Source organism: Euprymna scolopes, chromosome 5 (assembly GCF_053919585.1).
Source record: "Euprymna scolopes isolate OS-2025 chromosome 5, ASM5391958v1, whole genome shotgun sequence".
NCBI lineage: Eukaryota > Metazoa > Mollusca > Cephalopoda > Sepiida > Sepiolidae > Euprymna > Euprymna scolopes.
Window position 1 is genome coordinate 77,617,937 of NC_136486.1, and position 23,953 is coordinate 77,641,889.

The 23,953-nt window shown below is 30.9% G+C and overlaps 1 long non-coding RNA gene across 2 annotated transcripts in view; it reads left to right on the forward strand.

Annotated features, from left to right (window-relative positions):
• Positions 1-23,953, forward strand: part of LOC145276867 (uncharacterized) — a 151,977-nt gene that overhangs the window by 55,606 nt on the left and 72,418 nt on the right. For both annotated transcript variants that reach the window (XR_013868044.1, XR_013868045.1), the window contains one exon: positions 17,292-17,656. This is a non-coding gene — a long non-coding RNA (uncharacterized LOC145276867). The remainder of the gene's footprint in view (positions 1-17,291; positions 17,657-23,953) is intronic.

Here is a 23,953-nt window from a genome sequence, read left to right on the forward strand (position 1 = left end):
TGGTTAATAATGTATTATGTCTTTGGTCTGGTTAATAATGTTTTATGTCTTTGGTCTGGTTAAAAATGTTTTATGTCTTTGGTCTGGTTAATAATATTTTATGTCTTTGGTCTGGTTAATAATATTTTATGTCTTTGGTCTGGTTAATAATATTTTATGTCTTTGGTCTGGTTAATAATATTTTATTTCTTTGGTCTGGTTAATAATATTTTATGTCTTTGGTCTGGTTAATAATGTTTTATGTCTTTTGTCTGGTTAATAATGTTTTATGTCTTTGGCCTGGTTAATAATGTTTTATGTCTTTGGTCTGGTTAATAATGTTTTATGTCTTTGGTCTGGTTAATAATATTTTATGTCTTTGGTCTGGTTAATAATATTTTATGTCTTAGGTCTGGTTAATAATATTTTATGTCTTTGGTCTGGTTAATAATATTTTATGTCTTTGGTCTGGTTAATAATATTTTATGTCTTTGGTCTAGTTAATAATATTTTATTTCATTGGTCTAGTTAATAATATTTTATGTCTTTGGTCTGGTAAATAATATTTTATGTCTTTGGTCTGGTTAATAATATGTTATGTCTTTGGTCTGGTTAATAAGATTTTATGTCTTTGGTCTGGTTAATAAGATTTTATGTCTTTGGTCTGGTTAATAAGATTTTATGTCTTTGGTCTGGTTAATAAGATTTTATGTCTTTGGTCTGGTTAATAAGATTTTATGTCTTTGGTCTGGTTAATAATATTTTATGTCTTTGGTCTGGTTAATAATATTTTATGTCTTTGGTCTGGTTAAAATGTTTTATGTCTTTTGTCTAGTTAATAATATTTTATGTCTTTGGTCTGGTTAATAATATTTTATGTCTTTGGTCTGGTTAATAATGTTTTATGCCTTTGGTCTGGTTAATATTATTTTATGTCTTTGGTCTGGTTAATAATATTTTATGTCTTTGGTCTGGTTAATAATGTTTTATGTCTTTGGTCTGGTTAATAATATGTTATGTCTTTGGTCTGATTAATAATGTTTTATGTCTTTGGTCTGATTAATAATGTTTTATGTCTTTGGTCTGGTGAATAATGTTTTATGTATTTGGTCTGGTGAATAATATTTTATGTCTTTGGTCTGGTTAATAATATTTTATGTCTTTGGTCTGGTTAATAATGTTTTGTCTTTGGTCTGGTTAATAATGTTTTGTCTTTGGTCTGGTTAATAATATTTTATGTCTTTAGTCTGGTTAATAATATTTTATGCCCTTGGTCTGATTTATAATGTTTTATGCCTTTGGTCTGGTTAAGATTATTTTATGTCTTTGGTCTTGTTAATAATATTTTATGTTTTTGGTCTGGTTAATAATATTTTATGTCTTTGGTCTGGTTAATAATATTTTATGTCTTTGGTCTGGTTAATAATGTATTATGTCTTTGGTCTGGTTAATAATGTTTTATGTCTTTGGTCTGGTTAATAATGTTTTATGTCTTTGGTCTGGTTAATAATATTTTATGTCTTTGGTCTGGTTAATAATATTTTATGTCTTTGGTCTGGTTAATAATATTTTACATCTTTGGTCTGGTTAATAATATTTTATTTCTTTGGTCTGGTTAATAATGTTTTATGTCTTTGGTCTGGTTAATAATGTTTTATGTCTTTTGTCTGGTTAATAATGTTTTATGTCTTTGGTCTGGTTAATAATATTTTATGTCTTTGGTCTGGTTAATAATATTTTATGTCTTTGGTCTGGTTAATAATATTTTATGCCTTGGGTCTGGTTAAAAATCTTTTATGTCTTTGGTCTGGTTAATAATATTTTATGTCTTTGGTCTGGTTAATAATATTTTATGTCTTTGGTCTGGTAAATAATGTTTTATGTCATTGGTCTGGTTAATAATGTTTTATGCCTTTGGTCTGATTAATATTATGTTATGTCTTTGGTCTGGTTAATTATATTTTATGTCTTTGGTCTAGTTAATAATATTTTATGTCTTTAGTCTGGTTAATAATATTTTACATCTTTGGTCTGGTTAATAATGTTTTATGTCTTTGGTCTGGTTTATAATGTTTTATGTCTTTGGTCTGGTTAATAATATTTTACATCTTTGGTCTGGTTAATAATGTTTTATGTCTTTGGTCTGGTTAATAATATTTTACATCTTTGGTCTGGTTAATAATATTTTATGCCTTGGGTCTGGTTAATAATGTTTTATGTCTTTGGTCTGGTTAATAATATTTTATGTCTTTGGTCTGGTTAATAATATTTTATGTCTTTGGTCTAGTTAATAATATTTTATGTCTTTGGTCTGGTAAATAATATTTTATGTCTTTGGTCTGGTTAATAATATTTTATGTCTTTGGTCTGGTTAATAATATTTTATGTCTTTGGTCTGGTTAATAATATTTTATGTCTTTGGTCTGGTTAATAATATTTTATGCCTTGGGTCTGGTTAATAATGTTTTATGTCTTTGGTCTGGTTAATAATATTTTATGTCTTTGGTCTGGTTAATAATATTTTATGTCTTTGGTCTGGTTAATAATATTGTATGTCTTTGGTCTGGTAAATAATATTTTATGTCTTTGGTCTGATTAATAATGTTTTATGTCTTTGGTCTGGTTAATAATATTTTATGTCTTTGGTCTGGTTAATAATATGTTATGTGTTTGGTCAGGTTAATAATATTTTATGCCCTTGGTCTGATTTATAATGTTGTATACCTTTGGTCTGGTTAAGATTATTTTATGTCTTTGGTCTGGTTAAGATTATTTTATGTCTTTGGTCTTGTTAATAATATTTTATGTCTTTAGTCTGCTTAATAATGTTTTATGTCTTTGGTCTGGTTAATAATGTTTTATGTCTTTGGTCTGGTTAATAATGTTTTATGTCTTTGATCTGGTTAATAATATTTTATATCTTTGGTCTGGTTAATAATATTTTATGTCTTTGGTCTGGTTAATAATATTTTATGTCTTTGGTCTGGTTAATAATGTTTTATGTCTTTGGTCTGGTTAATAATGTTTTATGTCTTTTGTCTGGTTAATAATATTTTATGCCTTGGGTCTGGTTTATAATGTTATTAACCAGACCAAAGACATAAAATATTATTAACCAGACCAAAGACATAAAATATTATTTACCAGACCAAAGACATAAAATATTATTAACTAGACCAAAGACATAAAATATTATTAACCAGACTAAAGACATAAAATATTATTAACCAGACCAAAGACATAAAACATTATTAACCAGACCAAAGACATAAAATATTATTAACCAGACCAAAGACATAAAATATTATTAACCAGACCAAAAACATAAAATATTATTAACAAGACCAAATACATAAAATAATCTTAACCAGACCAAAGGCATAAAACATTATAAATCAGACCAAGGGCATAAAATATTATTAACCAGACCAAAGACATAACATATTATTAACCAGACCAAATACATAAAATATTATTAACCAGACCAAAGACATAAAATATTATTTACCAGACCAAAGACATAAAATATTATTAACTAGACCAAAGACATAAAATATTATTAACCAGACCCAAGGCATAAAATATTATTAACCAGACCAAAGACATAAAATATTATTAACCAGACCAAAGACATAAAACATTATTAACCAGACCAAAGACATAAAACATTATTAACCAGACCAAAGACATAAAATATTATTAACCAGACCAAAGACATAAAATATTGTTAACCAGACCAAAGACATAAAATATTATTAACCAGACCAAAGACATAAAATATTATTAACCAGACCAAAGACATAAAATATTATTAACCAGACCAAAGACATAAAATATTATTAACCAGAGCAAAGACATAAAACATTATAAACCAGACCAAAGATGTAAAATATTATTAACCAGACCAAAGACATAAAATATTATTAACCAGACCAAAGATGTAAAATATTATTAACCAGACCAAAGACATAAAACATTATTAACCAGACCAAAGATGTATAATATTATTAACCAGACCAAAGACATAAAACATTATTAACCAGACCAAAGACATAAAATATTATTAACCAGACCAAAGATGTAAAATATTATTAACCAGACTAAAGACATAAAATATTATTAACCAGACCAAAGACATAAAATATTATTAATCAGACCAAAGGCATAAAACATTATTAACCAGACCAATGACATTAAATATTATTAACCAGACCAAAGACATAAAACATTATTAACCAGACCCAAGGCATAAAATATTATTAACCAGACCAAAGACATAAAATATTATTAACCAGACCAAAGACATAAAATATTATTAACCAGACCAAAGACATAAAATATTATTAACCAGACCAAAGACATAAAACATTATTAACCAGACCAAAGACATAAAACATTATTAACCAGACCAAAGACATAAAATGTTATTAACCAGACCAAAGACATAAAATATTATTAACCAGACCAAAGACATAAAATATTATTAACCAGACCAAAAGCATAAAATATTATTAACAAGACCAAAGACATAAAATAATCTTAACCAGACCAAAGGCATAAAACATGATAAATCAGACCAAGGGCATAAAATATTATTAACCAGATCAAAGACATAACATATTATTAACCAGACCAAAGACATAAAATATTATTAACCAGACCAAAGACATAAAATATTATTAACCAGACCCAAGGCATAAAATATTATTAACCAGACCAAAGACATAAAATATTATTAACCAGACCAAAGACATAAAATATTATTTACCAGACCAAAGACATAAAATATTATTAACTAGACCCAAGGCATAAAATATTATTAACCAGACCAAAGACATAAAATATTATTAACCAGACCAAAGACATAAAATATTATTAACCAGACCCAAGGCATAAAATATTATTAACCAGACCAAAGACATAAAATATTATTAACCAGACCAAAGACATAAAATATTATTAACCAGACCAAAGACATAAAATATTATTAACCAGACCAAAGACATAAAACATTATTAACCAGACCAAAGACATAAAACATTATTAACCAGACCAAAGACATAAAATATTATTAACCAGACCAAAGACATAAAATATTGTTAACCAGACCAAAGACATAAAATATTATTAACCAGACCAAAGACATAAAATATTATTAACCAGACCAAAGACATAAAATATTATTAACCAGACCAAAGACATAAAATATTATTAACCAGAGCAAAGACATAAAACATTATAAACCAGACCAAAGATGTAAAATATTATTAACCAGACCAAAGACATAAAATATTATTAACCAGACCAAAGATGTAAAATATTATTAACCAGACCAAAGACATAAAACATTATTAACCAGACCAAAGATGTAAAATATTATTAACCAGACCAAAGACATAAAACATTATTAACCAGACCAAAGACATAAAATATTATTAACCAGACCAAAGATGTAAAATATTATTAACCAGACTAAAGACATAAAATATTATTAACCAGACCAAAGACATAAAATATTATTAATCAGACCAAAGGCATAAAACATTATTAACCAGACCAATGACATTAAATATTATTAACCAGACCAAAGACATAAAACATTATGAACCAGACCCAAGGCATAAAATATTATTAACCAGACCAAAGACATAAAATATTATTAACCAGACCAAAGACATAAAATATTATTAACCAGACCAAAGACATAAAATATTATTAACCAGACCAAAGACATAAAACATTATTAACCAGACCAAAGACATAAAACATTATTAACCAGACCAAAGACATAAAATGTTATTAACCAGACCAAAGACATAAAATATTATTAACCAGACCAAAGACATAAAATATTATTAACCAGACCAAAGACATAAAATATTATTAACCAGACCAAAGACATAAAACATTATTAACCAGACCAAAGACATAAAATATTATTAACCAGACCAAAGACATAAAATATTATTAACCAGACCAAAGACATAAAATATTATTAACCAGACCAAAGACATAAAATATTTTAAACCAGACCAAAGACATAAAATATTATTAGCCAGACCAAAGACATAAAATATTATTAACCAGACCAAAGACATAAAATATTTTTAACCAGACTAAAGGCATAAAACATTATTAACCAGACCAAAGACATACAATATTATTAACCAGACCAAAGACATAAAATCTTATTAACCAGACCAAAGACATAAAATATTATTAACCAGACCAAAAACATAAAATATTATTAACCAGACCAAAAACATAAAATATTATTAACCAGACCAAAGACATAAAATATTATTTACCAGACCAAAGACATAAAATATTATTAACTAGACCAAAGACATAAAATATTATTAACCAGACCAAAGACATAAAACATTATTAACCAGACCCAAGGCATAAAACATTATTAACCAGACCAAAGACATAAAACATTATTAACCAGACCAAAGACATAAAACATTATTAACCAGACCAAAGACATAAAATATTATTAACCAGACCAAAGACATAAAATATTATTAATCAGACCAAAGACATAAAATATTATTAACCAGACCAAAGACATAAAATATTATTAACCAGACCAAAGACATAAAATATTATTAACCAGACCAAAGACATAAAATATTATTAACCAGACCAAAGACATAAAATATTATTAACCAGACCAAAGACATAAAATATTATTAACCAGACCAAAGACATAAAACATTATAAAGCAGACCAAAGATGTAAAATATTAACCAGACCAAAGACATAAAATATTATTAACCAGACCAAAGATGTAAAATATTATTAACCAGACCAAAGACATAAAACATTATTAACCAGACCAAAGACATAAAATATTATTAACCAGACCAAAGACATAAAATATTATTAACCAGACCAAAGACATAAAATATTATTAACCAGACCAAAGACATAAAACATTATTAACCTGACCAAAGACATAAAACATTATTAACAAGACCAAAGACATAAAATATTATTAACCAGACCAAAGGCATAAAACATTATTAACCAGACCAAAGACATAAAATATTATTAACCCGACCAAAGACATAAAACATTATTAACCAGACCAAAGACATAAAATATTATCAACAAGATCAAAGACATAAAACAATTATCTCCAAGTGTTAATAATAACTTGGGACACTGTTAAACCTTTGTTTTGATCCAAACACTCAGTCCCGTACACTTCATTATCACTTGCGGATCAACAACTAAAAACAACAAAGAAATGGAGATCATTATATTGGTAAAATATTCATGGTGGGTAATAAAGAAAGCCGATAGTTCTATTGGGTTGTATATTGATTTTTTTAACTGGTGTCAACACAGCAATAACCATTGTCAATCTCAGATGATATTTACATCATATTTAATAGTGGTATCTGCTTATCAAAATTAGACCTCATAGAGGTTTATTTGCAAATCAAAGTAGCAATAAACTCCAGGGAACTGCTTAGCATCAACACACCATGAACTATTCCAATTTACTCGTTTACCTTTTGTGGTAAAAACAGCCCCTGCAATATTTCATAAAATTATGGACACATGAAAAAAAAAATTTAAAAAGAAAAAAAAAAAAGAAAGAAAAACTAAAACCAACTTTCAGGGCTGTTCAAACTTCATTTCATCATAAAATTTTTTCCTTGCAGTTGCGTACTTAAATGGTGTAGTATTGCTAATCTTTTTCTTTAGATTTAATAAACTCAAATTGAGCATTATTGAAAAGAGCATAAAAACAAAAAAAAATATCTTTAGTTTTTTAAAATCAGCCCATTAGAACTGGAGTTATGACCATTATAACCATGACCATATAAAAGAAATGTGTGGTTCACTGGACATTTTGCCTTAAGTCAGTCCTATTCAAATGCATATAGGCTTGTGACTGAAAATGGTAGGAAATTTGCACAATTTACAGACTAACCCATCTTTAAAAAACTGCATCTTCAGATCTTTTTAAGATATGATGAAATTTTGAACATATAATACCATGAAGGTTCAGTTGGCATTATTTACGACCATCTTACTTGGTAATTTATGGACTAATTAGCATATTTCATTTTAACAGCTTTAAGTAGAAATATCATAAAAACAGCTAAGAAAATGGTAAGTAAGGCTTTATCATCACAGGAAGTATTATTCTGATGGACATTATCATTTGCCATTATAACATTATGAAAAATCTAAGATGAAGACTGGGAAATCCAAAATACCACCATGACATGGTTCAAAGAAATTCTTAACAAAATATGATTTTGTAGCATATCAAATCAAAGGAAATTTTGTACAGATCAGAATTATGTTTTCAAGTACATTAAACTAATTAGCATAATTAAGTTTCATTTTAATGGCTTCAAGTAAAAGCATTAAAAAAAACAATTTAAAAAATGGGAGGTAAGACTTTATCATCATGTGAAATATTATTCTGATGGACTTCATCATTTGTCATCATTACACCATGAAAAATCTAAGATGGCAACCAGGAAATCCAAGATGGCCACGATTCAAAGAAATTATTAACAACATATGGCTTGTAGCATATCAAATTAAAGGAAATTTTGTACAGATTACAATTATGTTTTCAAGTTCAGTAAACTAATTAGGATAATTATATTTAATTTTTAACGGCTGCAAGTTACCATGACAATTATCAGGTATGTTTCTACTACTATTTTGGAAAATTTTTTATTTTTAAGTCATTGTCGAGACTTCAAGAGACATTGCGGCCATTTTTTGCTTGTAACGTTCAGCACTACTTGTTTTTTGAACAGAATAAACATTTATAACACCAAACATTCATTGAGGTAGGTAGAAGAGTAACTTGCCTTTGGTAATATTTGTTTGTTACATATTTGATGTTTTGGCCACTTTTTCATACCTCTGTGGATTGTAAAACAAACCCAATGTCTTTTAATTAACTGGATAACTGGTTTGTGTGTTTTAACTCATTTTAAGGTGTGGTCATTGTTGGTCATTTTTTTTTTTTTTTTTTTTTCCAAGAATTTATTTTTTTTAATATTCTTTTCCTTTCCATAATTAAAAACTTGTTTTTTTTTCTAAATAATAACAAAAATAAAATGAATACTTTATGTTCATAAGCTGACAAACACGTTTACAGATTTTCTTTGTTTATATACGCTTGTCAGTATTTCTAATGACTCTAGGATAAAAAGTTTTTATCCAATTCCTTTCAAATTTTAGGACAAAAGAAATTAATATATTCACTATTAAATAACATTTGAACACAGTTTCTATCCTTACTTATCCTTTGTACTGCAAAGTGTCAACTTTGAGATATTCTAACTTTTAACTGGAAAGGCGTACACGTGTTCAAATTGCATAGCAAAGATAATTCTTTTTACTGATTAGCTAAAACAACTAGAAACCTTGTCGACGAGTACAACTTCCGCTATGAGTATTCATGTGAACACACCTCAACCGCTTATTTGTAAAAAGTCATCTACCGCCAGCAGAATGCTCTGCTGGCATGTTTCTTTGTTAATAGTCAGATTTAAATGGCGATTTCTTTGAATATACAAATCGCAACAAAAATATTAAAATACCATTTTAAAGTAAATTTTATTGTGAATCCAGTTATATAAGTTTTATTTTGATGGACGTAGGAGAAATGTACTTATTACTGATTTGGAGATTATGAGTGTCAAATTAAGTAGCAGTGTCTTGTCCAGCGCTGAACGTTATTATGCCTGGTATTTCTATTTAGATGACATCATTATTGTCAGGCAATCCAACCAGTAGTTGACAGAAAGAATCGACAGTCTTAACTTGCATTCAAGACTATGGTTTCCAGCTCCTGCCTGAAAAATATTTGGGATTCATCTTCGATCGTCAATGTTGTTGTTCAGATCTTGCTCATGTGACCTTTAACATATGCCACTTTCATCAGATGTTAGCAGTTTATATGCATTTCTTGGACTGGTGAGTTACTGCAGAAGTTTCTTGCCATTACTCCACCAAATCAACAAACTGTTTTCAAAAGACTCAGGACTGCCAAAATTCATTTGATAATATCAAATTGCTCATCAAATCAGATCTAGTGTTCACACACTTTCATCCAGAAAAAGAAAATAGTTGAGCAGTGGATGCATTTAATCATGGTGTGGGAGCAATGATCTTGCATATATTCACAGATGGAAATTAGAAGGCATGCAGCCAGATCCCCGAGGCCTGCTGAATGTAATTATAGTCAAGTAGAAAAAGTACTGATACTGATTGTTGCTGTAAAAAAAGGTCCACAATCTGCTGTTCAGGCAGCACTTTACACTTCTAATGAATCACAAGCCACTACTTGCAATATTTGGTTCAAAAAAAGATATTTTGATATATTCAACCAGTCGATTGGAATGATAATCATTCATTATATTGAGATATGATTTTAGCATTAAGTACCACAAAATAATAGAACTTGACGAGGTTGATGCTTTATCATAGCATGAATACAATTAGCATTACAAGCGTATGCTGTATTTTCATGGACCTCGGCAATATTACATACCTAATGTGCTTCAACAAGTTGTATCTTTTTTATATGTGGGTCGATTTTTAAAAGTATTACATTGCTGGAAAGAGAATAAAATAAGCATTCCAATGATGTTAATTTATATTTCTTTTATGCGTTCAATGTTTTTATGCTCCATAAAAATGAAAAAACTAAAAAATGACAACAAAAAGGGAAACTGTTTTTCAATGTTTACATTTTATACGTTGCGTCTGAATACACATGCATAGGGTCAAATTTAATTGGATGTGGCTGAAATTTTACAGGCTATATAAACCTAGAAGTCCATCTCTACTGGACTTAGATTTTTATTTTTATGACCATAGTTATGACCAAGCAAAGTTGATGAATATTTCAAAATTGATAAAATAAATCGGCATATTTCATCCATTTTCATATAAATAATAGTTTCAGAATTATTTTCATGTATAATATGTAAATATTTGATAATTACTGTGTGGAAATTTCTTTAAAATGTTATCTTTTATAGAAATTCAAATTCGCTTAACAGGGAAACGGCTCGCTATGCACTAACCATCGCTCTCAGCATTATTAATGAGTTTGTATTTTCTTAAAAATGAAAAAAAATGTTTTTTCTGCGTTCAAAACGAAATCAGAAACAAGATTTCATTTTTTAATCAGAGTTTGTCAATTTAAAAAAATTATCAAGTTTTTCAAATTTGATTTCCAAACAATACTATTTTGTTGTTTTTAACGCTTTTAGTACACATGTACTAAAAGCGTTAAAAGTACATGCGTTTGCTTATATTTATAAAGGGCAAAATGTGTGTGTGTTTGTATGTCTCGCAAAAACTTTCACCACACGTGACAGATTATTACAAGATCAGTATCATTTTCAAGCTCGATCCTTGACGACTAATATCGAAAAATTGGCTTAAAACATTCATTCCTTCACTCTCAACTGGGCAGTTTTTTGTATAAGGTGGGGGTTACTTTTTTCGCCGACATCTTAATGAGTCATCATCACTGTTGGATTGACTACACTTAATTTCAATGCTCTCGACTTCTGGTTGCGCGAAGATGACATCAGCTAAGACGTTACTTTCTTTTTTTTATCCTCCTTTGCATTATGGGTTTGAGCCTGCCTACTACCACTTTATTTATTTTTTTTTAACACTTTTCCTCATCCAAACTGCTGACTGTTGTTTTGATTCCCCTCTCCCTTGCTACTACCACTTTTATACCCCCCTCCCCGGGTTCCTTACTACACACCCGGGCAACACTGGGTACCCCCGCTAGTCTATTATATAAAAGGCAACATGTGTGTGTGTGTGTGTTTGTATGTCTCACAAAAACTTCCGACAGATGTGTCGGAATGTGACAAAATTGGTATCATTTCAAGGATCAATGTCTCTGACAACAAATATCAAAAAATTGGCTAAAAAGATTAATCTTTCACCATCAATAGTACCATTATCTGCAAGGAGGGGTCAGTTTTTACCGTCAACATTTTTCCAAGTCATTCAAGCCTCATCTTTGAATGCCCGTGACATCACAATGGAGGTGGGCACATCGATAAGACTGTTTGCTTTATTTTTACCTCCTTTTCCTCTTGCACATCAATAAGACTATTTTGAGCTATTTTAATTCACTTTTCTTTTTTCTTTTAAGGGCTTTGATTGCTCAACCAACCCTTTTACACACACCTTGACACTCCCGGGCAACGCTGGGCACCCAGGCTAGTCTAAAAGAAATCACATTTGAACAACATACAGAGTTTATTTAAGTGAATAAATTCAAAGTGTTAATGACCACACAGATTTTCAGAGCAGCCACTTTGGAACTTGCTAGTAGTATCATCACCTGCAACCTGTTTTAGCCTAGGGGTGAACAATTTTGCCACTTCCAACTTGGCAGAAGTCTTTTGGCGAGAACGTAGAAAACAGCCATCTGTCTATAAATATAAAAGCGAAAATGTGTGTATATATGTATGTTTGCTTTTTGTGTATGTCCAAGAAAGGATTTTTTTTTTTTGTCAGCTTCTCAAGGTCGTCGCTCATTTTAAAATATTTTTTATATCGCGTCGAAATCATAATATCTACTAGTTACGAACTGGGGTTGTGTGTGTATTTAAGTTGCCCGACTCTCGAAAGCTAAATATTCAACATTTTTCGATCGGCGCGTGTAGATTCGCCTTTTTCGTATAATAAAAGTGAAACTAATACGAAGGTTGTTACATCGTTCCCAGCGTGATTCACCGGGGACGTCCAAAAGCAATCAGCTTTGATCAATGGGTTTTTTCCTTATATCAGACAATTGCTATTCAATTTGGATGATCCCCTTTCAATGAGGAGCTGGTCCCCGCCCCCCAACATCTTGGGGAAACAAAAAAAAAATAAATAAATAAAGCGTTCCTGCAGTAAATAAAAACTGCCCCGCAGTCAAAATTGACCTCATTAAGTCATTAAAACGGGCACCTGCCAATTCTAAATACTTAAATAAATTCAGACATGTTTCCGTTAGTATTTCGTGGTGGCCCACGCTTTAATTTCCAACTTTGCCTTAAGGGTTTGGGTTCAATTCTTCATACTTACCTACCAAAACTTTTTTTTTATTATTTTACCCCCCCCCTTCCCCCGACACAAACACCCGGGTGACTACACACACCTCCAAACACCCGGGAAACGCCGGGTACCCCCCCCCCCCGCTAGTCTATAATATAAATCTCAATCGCCAGTTTATGTGAATGTATGTATGTATCACTAAACTTTTGACACACGCGACCAACACTGACAAAATTAGTATCGTTTTAAAGTTCAGTATCTTAGCCGACAAATAACCAAAAAATTTGCCAAAAACATTAATTTTTTCGCTGTTAACTGGTCCGTTTTTTACAAGGAGGGGTTACTTTTTTTTAAACATTTTTGCATAGTCTTTCACGTTTTGCGACATCGACATACACATAAAATGTGTTATTTTGAATGCCCATGACGTCATAAGTCGCATGGGCAGGACAACTAAATTTTTTTTTTTTCACCTTTTTTTTTTTCCTCTTAGCATTACAGGTTCGAGCCTAGATACAGCGGCTAATTTTTTTTTGAGGTGCTTGCACGGATACTCATGGGTATTTATTATAAAGACTTTTGGCATGCTGTTTTTTATTTTTCTGTTTCGCTTCTGGCTGATGACATCCAAACAGCGCTCTGCCGCCATTGTCACATAGTAAATTTTACGATCGGGCAACCTACCCCACCTTCGTAATTTTCTTTTACGACTGGGCAACGTCGGTTGTCTGTTATATAAAGATCAGACTCTCGGGGGGAAAAATATTGAAAAATTGGCCTAAATGATTAGTTCTGTCTGGGTGAACTGTGCGGCTTTTGCAATGAGGGATATCAATTTTCCGTTAAATTAAATGTAATTTCTACGTATTTTTAAACAAATTCAATGTATTCCATATAAATTTGAAAAAATGCTGATTAATGTCACTTGATATGACATCAGTTCTCTATAATGGCGTTAATTTTGACTAGTCGTCGAAACTGGTTCGACATGTTTCTTTATCTTTTTAGAAATACTGCTTTTTATGTAAAAGAAAAAAAAAAAAAAAAATGGTACCTACATAATGGTCGAGTTGGTATATTTTATTAAGAAAACAGTTTATTTTAATATAAATTAAAAACTGCAAAATCAATATACCGGAAGTGACGTAATGTGAGTTAATCAACATTTCTTTCTCTAAAGCCCTTTCCTAGTTGATTTTTTTTTTCTTTTTAGATAATTGTTATTTTATTAACTTGCATGAAAAGATCTATGTAAAAGATGCTTAAAACCGTTTGAATTATGCAAATACCATCAGTAGTTCAAAAGTTATGAGAATTTTAAGTGCCAAAATTTAGGCTTTTCCGTGGACATTTTTCTTTAGAAAAAAATGGGCTAAATTACGGACCTTGACATTTAAAGAAATTCGGTAATTTTGCCACCATTTATTTATTTTTCAAGCTATTCTCATGTAGAATTGTGTGCTCTTTCTGATTATGCAGTCAAATCTGATGTATTCCTTTACCATAAGCCATGAATTATAAATTAAGATGTACAAATTTCAATTTTTTTTAAACTGGGGCATGGTATCATACAGTGGGTGTCTATTCATGAACAAAACTAAGTATTATACTAGTATTTAAACATAGCTTCATTGAGAATAGGCATTTTCCTGCCTCCTCACCAAAGGAGAGTTTAATCTTGGGTGTAGCCATTGAATGCCTAAAGAGCATTCATGGCCGGTATTTACTACTCCCCTCAAAGAAAAAAAAATTAAGTAGATATGAATTAATCTCAGAAATAAATCAAAGAAAATTTTTCATATAGATTTTGGATTTCTGTAAAAGATGGAAATTCCTATAGTCGACCAGAATTTATGCATTTTGGGACCAGTCCAATTTTTAATTTTGTAAATCCTCTCTATCTGGCCCAAAATATACCCCTATTTTCTGCGATACAACCATAAATCGTACTCCACATGAATCCTCGATGTAACTTTCACAGTACCAGGATACCAGGAATCCTGATAAGCAACAACTATATATTCACCAGTTGATGGTAATTTTTGCCATTTCTATTCTGTTGTTTTACTGAAAATTCAATTATGTAAACAAAGAAATAAGTTGATAATTTTTTTACCTTGTTTCCAACTTAACATTTAAAATGATTACTTCTATAGGTTTTAGGGCATTCTGAAAACGAATAGCGCATTTACATTTTCTGCAAATAAATAAGGATATTAAGCAATTTCATTTATGTTATCGCTGGTGGCCATCTTGGTATGCGCAAGCGCAATCCCGAGAAACTATGCACACACACGCATACCAAGATGGCCACCAGCAATAACATAAGATATGACATTGCTTAATACCCGGAAAGCTACTTATTTGCGGAAAATTTAAATGCGATATTCGTTTTCAGCATACTTAAAACCCTTTAAAGGTAATCATTTTAAAGAAAAATTTTAAGGTGGAAACAAGATAAAAATTTACAAAATGCATCACAATGAAATTCTTTATTGAACCGCCTAATTATTATTATTATTATTATTTAGATATCCTCAGTTAAAAAAAAAAACAGGTGTATTTTACAGATTCAAAAAAATGGTCTTGACAATGAGTTCAAAATAAATTCAAGTTTCACGATATCTTTTTTATTTAATTGTTAGGTGAAAGTACAGAATAGTTAACAAAAAACACCTTTCCTTACCCATGTTAAGAATGGGTTTCTAAATAATGGTAGCATTCTTCAGATGGTAACATAAGTACACAAGTACCTTTTATTTTTTATGTGTTTGTTTTTTTGTTTTTTTTTTTTTTACCACTAAAAACACAATTCTACCTTAAATACAAATAAGTTAAACGCATGTACTTAGTACATTTTGTTGTTTTTTTTTGTTGTTTTTATATAGTACATGTGTACTAAAAGCGTTAAAAAACAACAAAATAGTATTGTTTGGAAATCAAATTTGAAAAACTTGAAAATAATTTTTTTAAATTGAAAAACTCAGAATAAAAAATGACTAGTCTAGTAAGACAGTTTTTTATTTTTAAGAGAATACTTTAGTCAGCTCAGCGCATGACGCGCTTAGCGACCGTTTTTCTATAAGCGGATTTTATTTCTATAAAAGATAACATTTTAAAGAAAATTCTGCGCAATCGACATAATGTAGCTCCCTCTGCCTGTTCTACAAGTACTTTAATGGTGAATGTACCAACAAACTGCAAGCACTTGTACCTCCTCTACGTAAATACCCCCGACAAACCTGACAAGCAGCAAAATCCCACCCCTTCACAGTAGAGATCCCTAGATGTAAGAGAGCCTTCTACTCCCCAGAACCACTAGACTTTAAAATTCCCTTCCAGGTTCCTTCTTCCCCAACTGTACTGACATGCAGAAGTTCAAGTGTAATGTGAACCGATATCTTGCTGCCCAACTCCCCACCTAGTACCCCTGTAGCCTGTGTCCCTAATAGTAGCCCCCTACATCAAAGAGGCAATGTGCGTTGTTTGGGGTGAAAATGTAATAAATAAAAAAAATAAATAAATAAAAATTAATAATTATCAAATATTTACATATACATGAAAATAATCTGAAACTATTGTCTATATGAAAATGGATGATATGTGCTGATTTATCTCATCAATTTTGAAATATTCTTTGTCAACTTTGCTCGGTCATAACTTTGCTTCCTGTGGTCATAAAAAAAATCAAAGTCCAGTAGAGATGGACTTCTTTGTTTATATAGCCTGTCAAATTTCAGCCATATCCAATCAAATTTAACCCCGCGCATATGTATCCAAACGTAACGTATAAAATGTAAACATTGAAAAACTGTTTCCCGTTTTGTTGTCATGTTTTTCATTTTTAACAGGGCATAAAAGAAAAAAAATTAACACCATTGGAATGCTTATTTTATTCTCTTTCCATCAATATAACTCTTTTAAAAATTGACCAACAAATAAAAAAGAAATGACTTGTTGAAGCACATTAAGTATGTAATATTGCTGATGTCCACGAAAATACAGAATACGCTTGTAATGCTACTTTTCCTTATATATTTTAATATTATACTAAATGTGAGTTACTCAACTACACCTAAGCATTTTTATTTACTGCTCAAATAAGACTATTTTTAGTTTACAGTGTTTCATTGTCCATTTATGTATTCTCTCTGTTTTCAAGCTGATCTTTCTTTTAGTTTCATTTATATTCAAACACATTAAATAAATTTAATTGCAATGTTAATGTTTCTTTTCAATTTCAGATTTCCAATGAAGAATGATCAACACTTCCGACTTATGATATTTTATTCTATTTATAACAACTGTCAATTTCATAATCTCAGGAGAAACAAAAATCTTATGAAACTGCGAAGAACTCTTCAAGACTTGGCCAGATCTTCAAAACTATGTTACTGAAAAATCTTTGAGTAATGAACTTTTTTAAATTCTTTTAGCAAAAATTTTTAAAATGAAAAGATTTGAAGTAAATGCTGCAAACTTTCCAAACACTTTTGTCTCCGGTAAACGTGCGGAAAGTGAGACAATTGTTCCAAAGGGACCAACCATTATATCACAAGACTGTGCTGAACCATTTTTGAGAGAACAGATTTCCATAAAAGAATTAGAAGTAAGTATATTCTCTCTTTATCTATATACATGGTGCGTAATGTATTTAAGGACAGATTTATATTTACACAAAGATGGCTGTGAGAAAGATTTTTTCTTGTATTGAAAAACGTTTTGTAGCATAAATAGTAATTCTATTCATGAAACTCTTCTTCAGTTTCAATAATCACTTTTATATGACAACTGATCAATCTCCTGCATCCTAAGATCAGGTGGTCTTTGTTCATATTGAAATTTTAGAGATTACTTAGGGTGCTCATGAACCTGTTTTCAAAACTGCAATCAAAAAGGTTGAGGAGCTAGGAGTAGGTAGACCAAACTGACCTTTTTATGCTGCAAATAGGAATAAAACTAAAATTTTCATAAAATTTATGATCTTCCAGATATTTTTCACGTTATCTAAAAAATTAGTATGTAAATAAAATTCAGTTTTTCCTCTTTCTAATGATACAATTCATTTTTTTATTTTAAATTTGTGTTTAGTCCTGAAATTATTCAATTCAAATTTTTTACTTCTGTTTTTTAATGCTGTTCATTATTCTTCAATTTGGTGGATGAAGTATAAAATTTTCTGTTAATTTTCATAAAAAAATTCCAAATTGAAAACTTCAGTGAATAAAATTTTTTATATAGTATGCTTTATATAGCATTGGATAAAACATTTATAAATTATGAATAATCAATATGATTAATATCGTGACTTAACGACTCAACATTAAGAGATAAAAGTGCGCAAGTTATTTTCGTTAGAAAAAAAATAACAACTGCCCCTCTCTCACACTTGTTTGTCTCTCTCTCTCCCCTCTCTCACACTTGTTTGTCTCTCTCTCTCTCCCCTCTCTCACACTTGTTTGTCTCTCTCTCCCCTCTCTCACACTTATTTGTCTCTCTCTCCCCTCTCTCACACTTGTTTGGCTCTCTCTCTCTACCCTCTCTTACACTTGCTTGTCTCTCTCTCTCCCCTCTCTCACACTTTTTGTCACTCTCTCTCCCCTCTCTCACACTTGTTTGTCTCTCTCTCCCCTCTCTCACACTTGTTTGTCTCTCTCTCCCCTCTCTCATACTTGTTTGTCTCTCTCTCTCTCCCCTCTCTCGCACTTGTTTGTCTCTCTCTCTCCCCTCTCTCGCACTTGTTTGTCTTTCTCTCTCTCCCCTCTTTCGCACTTGTTTGTCTCTCTCTCTCTCTCCCCTCTTTCGCACTTGTTTGTCTCTCTCTCTCTCTCCCCTCTCTCACACTTGTTTGTCTCTCTCTCTCCCCTCTCACACTTGTTTGTCTCCTTCTCTTTCCCCTCTCTCACACTTGTTTGTCTCTCCTTCTCTTTCCCCTCTCTCACACTTGTTTGTCTCTCCTTCACTTTCCCCTCTCTCACTCTTGTTTGTCTCTCTCTCCCACTTGTTTGTCTCTCTCTCCCCTCTCTCATATATATATGTGTGTGTGTGTGTGTGTGTGTGTATATATATATACACATGGTCAATGACCATCCCTCTTGAAGAAGCCCGCATAAATCGGGCGAAACGTTGAGTATCCAGGTCCTTCCACCTCCATTTTATTTCATATATATATATATATATATATATATATATATATTTAGTAATGTGATTGATAATTTAACAATAAAATTATAATTAAATTAAAAATCTGTTTCATAAGAAGGAACAAACAACAAAATCAATTATTTGTACGATCGTTTCGGAAAACAGTGTTTTTATTGTGGTAGACATCAAGTTACGGACAATAATTATTACATATAGTTTTTTATCAAACAAGGTTTCCTCATCAGCAAATATTGGGAAAGGTTTTTATTAAATGTAAAAGACACCATAAATAAACCTAGCATTAAAAGTAAGGCAGATGTATCTGGAAAAAATTAAAATAAAGGTATGGATTTAAACTTGATAAGAAAATTAATATGGGTTAGAGATAGAAATAAAATATAGTAAAATTATAAATATAAATTTGGTTTAAGTACAATATTATACATGCATACATACACAAATATATACATGCATATATATGAAAAAGTACACACATATATATATACATAAATATACATAAAAACATACGTACAAATATTTACCTTTTAATTTTTCGCCTTTTGAAATCAGGAACTATGGTTAAAGTACTCATATAGATGCTTGCTATAGCTTTTCAGCTTATGAAATGATAAATTTTCAACGAGAATGCTTGTGTAATAATTTATTTCCGTTAGCGTACTTTCGATTAAAGGACGCCAAGGTTTAGAATTCGAAAGAAATTGGAGGATAATGTTATTTGTATAATTAAATAATGCAAGGGGGATAATTAGTCATATTTCTTTAATTAAAGAATGTAAGGGAGATAATTAGTCTAACTTAATTTATTACAGAATAATAAAAAAATATTGTAATCTATTTTTACTAATAAGTAATTTTTAATGATTTAAGGTGGTTTATATTTATTAAATTTAAACCAACGTTTATGACTGCATGTGAATATTAGTTCCTCTCTTGAATTTAATAGGGTGGTTGTATTTTTTATATCTTCATATTTCAAAATTTTTAGGGTCTCTTATGTACATAGTGCACAGAATTTATCTCCTGGTTTATATGGTTTGCAAGATTCAATTACTTGCCATTTCAACTTGAAAGAAATATTGTTATTTTTGAGTTGCCAAATATACTTGGATAGAATAGTTTGGTTTGACAGAGAGTTATTTTTAAAATAATATTTGTGCGTTGAAATTCTATGTGGAACCAAAATATATTGCCTCTTGTTTATTGTGATTATTTTCCGTTAGGTCTGGTGCTGGATTATTATATGGTGGGTTGGTTTGTAATTGATCAGGAGATTGGTTAAAGTTGGTTTCATTATTTAATCTGGTGGTTGAGTTATGGCTGTTGATAGATTCATGTAGATTTGGGGTTTTTGATACTGTGCAGCTATAGATTACATTTTTAATTTTACATGAGCCTTGTAGGGGACATTTATTTTTTCTTCTACAGTTACAGTCTGCTATATTTTGTATAGTTTGTATTTTGTAGTTTATTAATTTTCTTGCTATTAGAATTAATTATTTTTTGATGAAGGTTAGGCATAGTAGAGTAAAAGACTTTGATTGTATTTTATTGAAAATTTTATTATATCTAGGGGGGGGGGGCTTTAAAGTTCCTATCTAATATTTTAAAAAATTCTCTGGCTATGTTTGTCTCTAGATTGTTGGAATATGGAGGGTTGAACCCTTGCCTCTTGTTTATTGTGATTATTTTCCCCTACAAGGCTCATGTAAAATTAAAAATGTAATCTATAGCTGCACAGTATCAAAAACCCCAAAGCTACATGAATCTATTAACAGCCATAACTCAACCACCAGATTAAATAATGAAACCAACTTTAACCAATAAACAAGAGGCAATATATTTTGGTTCCACATCTGGCCTAATAAAACATAGAATTTCAACGCACAAATATTCTTTTAAAAATAACTCTCTGTCAAACCAAACTACTCTATCCAAGTATATTTGGCAACTCAAAAATAACATTTCTTTCAAGTTGAAATGGCAAGTAATTGAATCTTACAAACCATATAAACCAGGAGATAAATTCTGTGCACTATGTACAAAAGAGACCCTAAAAATTTTGAAATATGAAGATATAAAAAATACAACCACCCTATTAAATTCAAGAGAGGAACTAATATTCACATGCAGTCATAAACGTTGGTTTAAATTTAATAAATATAAACCACCTTAAATCATTAAAAATTACTTATTAGTAAAAATAGATTACAATATTTTTTTATTATTCTGTAATAAATTAAGTTAGACTAATTATCTCCCTTACATTCTTTAATTAAAGAAATATGACTAATTATCCCCCTTGCATTATTTAATTATACAAATAACATTATCCTCCAATTTCTTTCGAATTCTAAACCTTGGCGTCCTTTAATCGAAAGTACGCTAACGGAAATAAATTATTACACAAGCATTCTCGTTGAAAATTTATCATTTCATAAGCTGAAAAGCTATAGCAAGCATCTATATGAGTACTTTAACCATAGTTCCTGATTTCAAAAGGCGAAAAATTAAAAGGTAAATATTTGTACGTATGTTTTTATGTATATTTATGTATATATATATGTGTGTACTTTTTCATATATATGCATGTATATATTTGTGTATGTATGCATGTATAATATTGTACTTAAACCAAATTTATATTTATAATTTTACTATATTTTATTTCTATCTCTAACCCATATTAATTTTCTTATCAAGTTTAAATCCATACCTTTATTTTAATTTTTTCCAGATACATCTGCCTTACTTTTAATGCTAGGTTTATTTATGGTGTCTTTTACATTTAATAAAAACCTTTCCCAATATTTGCTGATGAGGAAACCTTGTTTGATAAAAAACTATATGTAATAATTATTGTCCGTAACTTGATGTCTACCACAATAAAAACACTGTTTTCCGAAATGATCGTACAAATAATTGATTTTGTTGTTCCTTCTTATGAAACGGATTTTTAATTTAAATTATCAATCACATTACTAAATATTAAATTAGCTCTAGGATACTTAGCTATCGAGCTTATTATATATCTAAATTACAACGAGCACTTTTTCTTTCCCTGTATTTTAATTAAACTAGTAATTTTACTATTACATTAAAATACACTCTGCTCTTTAGACTATTGTTCTAATCTCCTTTAAATTATATATATATATATATATATATGTCAGGTCATGTCATATGCTACTGGTACCATGTAACCCAGTACTACCTGCCTCATGGTCGGGTCAGTGGTAACTAAACTGGTTCCTCTACCAGACTTGTTTGGTGAGGAGGGTGGCTACTCTCCCTGAAGGATTAAAAACAAGACCCTACAACGGGCGAATGAACCCTTTTTTGGGGTCAACAGACAACTAGCACCATGTGTGTGTTGGGGTGGAGAGGGCTCCCGGGAGCCATGATGAAGGCAACCTTTCTAGGAGAAGCAAATCTCTGATTCAAAAAAACATAAAGCGGGAGCGCAATACCCACATTAAGCTAGTCTTGTTGCTGGGTATCTTGCTCTTACTTGTTGCTGGATGTCAACATTTTGAACCGAGACGGAGATTAAGCTGTTGTACAAAGCTAAGACACTGTAACATCATCTGTACATAGATACTCCCTCAGGCATTTGTCTATTAAAATGGTCCTGTGGCGATGGAAGTCATTTTTGGGCTCATGGACTTTAAGTGTGTGTCTGAGGGAGTGGCACTCGTCTGGAAAGACGTTGCAATCATCATATATATGTGCATATATATATATATATATATATATATATGAAGAAAAAACAAAAAAAAGGAACGAGGAAAGATATCAGGAAGGAAAAGGGACAAAACCAGTCTAGCCGCTGATCACTTACTATGTATGACTTTTGGAATGTTCCTTCATGTGTATTTTACATGTATGTGTACGTATGTATAGGCATATGTATGTGCGTATTTGTGTGCCTCTACGTGATTATGGTTGCATGTGCGCGCACATGCATACGTATATTGGCGTACATCTGTATGTACGCATGTGTTTATTGTCATGTGTATGTTGGGATGGAGAGGGCTCCCGTAAGCCGTGGTGAAGGCAACCCCTCTAGGTTTAAAAAAAAATAAAGCGGGAGACCAGTACCCGCATTAAGCTGGTCTGCAGTTTGACTTATTGCTGGCTATCTTGCTCTTGCTGGATCTCAACATTTTGAACCGAGAGAGAGATTTAGCTGTCGTACAAAGCTAAGACTCTGTAACATCATCTGTGTATAGATACTCCCTCAGTCATGGAAAAGTTGTGACGTGTGTAGGCCTGAAATGCTGGAAGCATGTAATAATTGATCTGCCATCATTATATGTATATATGTATGTATAGGTGTATGTATGTTCATGTACGTGTCAGGTTATGTCATATGCTACTGGTACCATGTAATCCAGTATTACCTGCCTCATGGTCGGGTCACCGGCAACTAAACTGGTTCCCCCACCAGAATTGTTTGGTGAGAAGGGTGGCTAGTCTCCCTGAAGGATTAAAAACAAGCGAATTAACCCTTTTTTGGGGTCAACGGCCAACTAGCACCGTGTGTGTTTGTGTGTATGTATGTGTGTGTTGGGGTGGAGAGGGCTCCTGTAAGCCGTGGTGAAGGCAACCTTTCTAGGGGAAGCAAATCTCTGATTTAAAAAACCATAAAGCAGAAGACCAGTACCCGTATTAAGCTGGTCTGCAGTTTAACTTGTTGCTGGCTATCTTGCTCTTGCTCATTGCTGGATCTCAACATTTTGAA